Genomic DNA, 5,127 nt, shown 5'->3' with positions numbered 1-5,127 from the left:
TTAAGTAAATGCATATAAAAATAAATAATGATTATTATATACATTTTTTTTTTAAAATCTTGATTTAAACATAAATATATGACACTTTTTATTGATTGTTCTTATGCAAGACTTTTGATAGTATTACAACAATAAAAGGGCATTCTAAATTGTCAATCCTAAAAGTAAAATAGTTATAATCTCTCATATATGTTTAGAGTAAAAAAAGAGAAATTTGTTTAAAGAATATATTGGACTCATCCTTATCATACAAATTTAATTCTAATATATTCAACTTATCGTCATCAAAAGTTGCTATGGGTACTTGAGGTGTATAATTCAAAATTAAGTTAAAATGAGAATTAAGAAAAGAAAAAGAGAACTATATAATGTTTAAGAGTAAAAGGAAGAGATTATAAAATAATTAAAAGACTTTACAATTTTATTTCAAGTGTATATAACATGATAGTATGATAACACTAATAAATAGTTAAAACATATTTTATGAAAAATATAATATATATTTTAAAATATAGACACATTTTACTATTATGGAAACGGCGCTTATAGATGCAATTGAAAAAAAAGTTAGTTATTTACATTCATTGGATTCAACAGGTTAGCATGGAGGCTTTCAAAGCTAGTGACCACTTCTCCCATAGAGGGCCTAAATCTACTTTCGAAATTAACGCAACGCCTAGCCATAGAAGCAATATCTTTCAGAGCATCAAACTCATCTTCCTGTAGCAGTGGAACTCGATTGTCCAAAATAGCTCCCAAATCTCCGTTCAGAATGAAAGGTAAAGAAAATTGTATAAGACCTCTTGACCCGTTGTTGTCTTTATAAAATGGCATCTTTCCAGTAATCAGCTCTAGAAGTACAACCCCAAAGCTAAACACATCACTTTTCCCTGTAAGAAGCTCTGATGTTTCGTACTCCGGATCAAGATAATATCTTGTTCCTGCTGGCGGAAAAAAAAAACTTGTGTTTGCATCCATGGGTGCTTGTACGGAGAGCCCAAAATCTGATATTCTAGCGTTCCATGTTCTGTCCAAAAGTATATTTTTACTTTTAATATCTCGATGGATTATTGGGGGAAGAGCAAAGTTATGGAGATAATTCAGACCTCGCGCAACATCCAGCGCAATCTTTATGCGGAATGCCCAAGAATTCCAAGGTGGGCTTATCACCTCTTTATGGAGATGTTCATAAAGAGACCCATGCTCCATGTAATCATACACAAGGATTCTTTCACCATCTTCTTCGCAGAAGCCAATGAGGCTTATCACATTCCTGTGGTGGACACGTGTTAGGAATGAGAGCTCATTTCTGAATGCAATTTCATTCTCCATCTGTTTGTTGGCATTCCGTGCATAAGCTCTCTTGATGGCAACTTGTCTGTTGTTCGCAAGCCTGCCCAAAAATACATGGCCAAAGCTTCCTGAACCAATCTTTGATTGGTCTGTAAAGCCACTTGTGGCAAGCGACAGGTCTGCCAAGGAAAGTTTCTCCATTGTAACACCATGATGTCCTGGAGCTTCTATTGACTCCTCCTCCTGTTCTCCAGCACTCCGCTGGACAAATAGGAATAATAGTTAGAATTGATAATATTTACTTTGCAAGTCAAGCAATTAAGATTTTATAAAATAAAATTAAGCTATTACAGTCAATAGTTAGAGTAGTAAACAAGAGATGTATAAATAGAAATAGAAACACGAAAAACAAGATAAAGAAAGATTAAGAAAGAGATGGAATTAAATTTATTTATTATCCAACGAAGTGTGGGAAGAAACGGTGGTATTAGTGTGTAAAACGGGATCCCGTATAAAACGAAACCCTGCAATAAAAATAACGAAATAAGAATTCTAAAATTCCTAAGATTCTCCAACATGATTGGTGAGTTAAAAATAAGATATGCATGGACTAAGAAATATAATTAAACAAATTAAATACTTGCCTTCTGCTCTCCACAGCGCTTGGAGAAAAACTTCCAGTAGATGGCCGCTAAGGCCATCCCAATGCTAAAAACGATGCCTAATACAGTCAGTACGATTATTGTGGTGGACACTTCAGCAGGACAATGCACTGAAGGTGCAATTGCTTTCGGGTCGACACGAATCGGCTTGTTTATGCCCATTTTACAAGGTAACAACTAGAGACTGGGAGAAATCAACAAGAATGAACAATAGACTGGCTAAAAATTTGATAAACACATAGTGGCTGCTCACAACGCCCATGCCTGGCTAAAAGTCATCCACCCGCGCCCAAAATTTATGGTATGAAACATATGCATGAGTTGGGGACGTTGGAAATTGTTGGAGATTTTTTTAGGAAAATGCTGGAGATGGTGTGAAATGTATCTCGCCTTGTAGATTTGCTTGACAGAGTGTGTTCAAAATTGTTGTGTTGCAAATGTTTGTTTGAAATTTGTTTGCTGATTTAACCTATGTTATATATTTTTTTAATATTTCATTTTACTTAAATAAAATTAAAAATTAATAGCAATGATAATTAGAAATAGATAATTATATAAAAAATAAATATAAATAACATGTTAATTATTAAATACTAATTCATCAATATTAATAGTCAATTATATTAATAAAGTAATACTAATATTTAATATATTAATGCTAATGAATCATTGAACAAATAAATGAATATTAATAAATGTCAAATGATAAACAACTACTATAATAAGAAAAATATTGAATATGAAATGAGTGAACAAACATTTAAGTGAGCATTCCTTCCATGGCCCACCCATATTTAATGTTTGCGAGGGATGAAAAGGAAAAAACTAAAGATTCAAAATAAAATCATTGTATAATGGGATGAATATGCAATTTATAAAAGATGGGCTAAAAATGTGTTACAGAAGATAATTTCACACACACCTACACATTCCCCTTTTTTCTCACAATGGGATGGCACTATGATCCAAAATTATAGACATTTCTCTAAACCCATGTGATGCAAGAGGATTGAAAGGTAGTATGGCTCATTAATTGAAAGGTTTTTTTTTCGATAAAATAATATTCTTGTTAGAAGACATTCTATTAGGAATGTGTACATACATACATACATACATACACACACACACACACATAAATCAAAATTTTATATTTCTTCAAGAATTATATTTAAAAGTTTATGTATAATAGAAATTTATTTTGATAATAGTATGAGATAAAAGCCATTATTGAACAGCCAATTCCTTGGAATGTGGGTGAAATTCAAAATTTTATGTAGTTTATTGTGTATTATAGGAAATTCATGGAGGAATTTTCTAGTATTGCAAAACCTATTATTTCCCTCAAGCAAAAGGGGAAGAGATTTGAGTGGACCGAAGTCTACAAAAAGGATTTTTAGGTGCTAAAGAAAAGGTTACTTCCGCTCCCAGCCTAATTATGGGGTAGTATTACTTATTGGAAAAGTCATTTTGACTAAAGATTGATCACATAGATTTGAGGTATATCTTCACTCAACCCAATATTACTGCCAAACAAAGGAGATGGCTATAGTTCCTCAATGAGTACAATTTTGGCATTGAATATATTAAGAGAAAAAAGAATAGGGTAGAAGACTCTCTCAATTGCAGAAGATATATTACTACTATCGGTACTTCTAGGACCCACATGAGGGAGTACATTCTATAGTATCTTCTTTGTGACACCCACTATGAATGGGTGAAGTCAACATTGCATACCAACTCATCTAATCCATATTTTCATGGATACTCTTTTGATGACAAGGGTTTGCTAGGATACCACAATAGGATATATGTTCCCGATTGTGAAGTGTTGTAGAAAGTGGTTCTTGAGGAGATGTATTGCAATCTATTTTTAGGGCACTCAAGGGTGAAGAAATTGATGGATGATGTGAGGACACTATAATTTTGGTTAGGACTCAAGTGAGCTATGACAGAGTACATTTACCATTGTTTAGAATATTAGTGTGTTAAGAATAAACATGTCCACCATACAAAATGTTTTTACCCACACAAGATTCCCTAGTACAAATGGAATGCTATTAGTATGGATTTTTTGAAATGAATTCACATGACTTAACCAAAACACGATGTTATCTTGGTTGTAGTTGATAAATTAAATAAGGTGGCCCACTTCATCCCTAGTAGTCTGAAGAATGGATCACCATTTTTGGCTAGCAAGTTTGTATAGTAGATATTGACTCCATAACCTATAGTAAAAACCATCATCTTTGATAGGGATACTCGAATGAATTCAAGGTTATGGATAGCCTTTAACTCTACTTTGGGTATACACCTAAAATTAAGTACCTCTTATCACCATAAGAGTGATGTGTGGACTAAGGGAGTGCTTGATGATGTGTTGCATATGTATTACATGAATCAAGAGTACAAATGGGAGGAGTACCCTACATTAGTGGAGTTTTCTTATAATAACTCCTATCATTCTTCTGTGTACATGGATCCTTTTTAGGCCTTCTACATACGTAAGTGCCATATGCTTATAAGTAGGGATAGGGTCAAGGAAAGGATTATTGTTGGTCCTGAAATATTGAAAGAGATGGATAAGGAAATGGTTCTAATATGTAGTTAGTTGAAGGAAGAAGTTTACCATGAGAAGAGTTGTGCTAACAAGAAGTGCACCTTCTGGGACTTTCAAAAAAAGGTATTCTTGTGTGTTAGACAACTTAAGCGGTCAATCTCATTTGGCATGAGTTCAAAGCTTGCACCAATATTTTTTGGCCACTTTGATGTGTTACAGGTTATTAACCCTATTGCATATCGACTTTATCAGCCATGAGAACTAACTCAATTTCATAATTTTTTTCATGTTTCTCTTATTAAGTCATATCATCCTAACATATCTCATGTACTTGACTAATAGGCATTGCAGGTGCATGATTAGGGTTGGTAGTGGTTCATCCCACTTGTCTCATTGAGTAGTGTACCATCAAGGTACAAGATAGGGACATTCTCCAACATAAGGTCCAATGGGACGGGACCAATTTAAGGTGGACAATTCCACTTGGGAGGCCATCAAGGACTTACAGAAAATACTTCCCTCATCTTTTTTGTACAGAATATTTTGTTTCAATTAGTCACTAGTTTTGGTTGTGTTGTATACTCTTCTGTTTTGATTTGACATCAATATGATACC

The 5,127-nt window shown here is 33.6% G+C and overlaps 1 pseudogene; it reads right to left on the bottom strand.

The window, feature by feature from the left end:
• Positions 1 to 567: 567 nt before the first annotated feature.
• Positions 568 to 2,117, bottom strand: LOC149528015 (putative serine/threonine-protein kinase-like protein CCR3 pseudogene; annotated as a pseudogene).
• Positions 2,118 to 5,127: the final 3,010 nt, after the last annotated feature.

This window comes from Cupressus sempervirens, chromosome 11 (genome assembly GCF_028749045.1).
Source record: "Cupressus sempervirens isolate cs-2001-9-10 chromosome 11, ASM2874904v1, whole genome shotgun sequence".
Classification (NCBI taxonomy): domain Eukaryota; kingdom Viridiplantae; phylum Streptophyta; class Pinopsida; order Cupressales; family Cupressaceae; genus Cupressus; species Cupressus sempervirens.
This window is presented reverse-complemented; position numbering and strand designations above follow the sequence as displayed.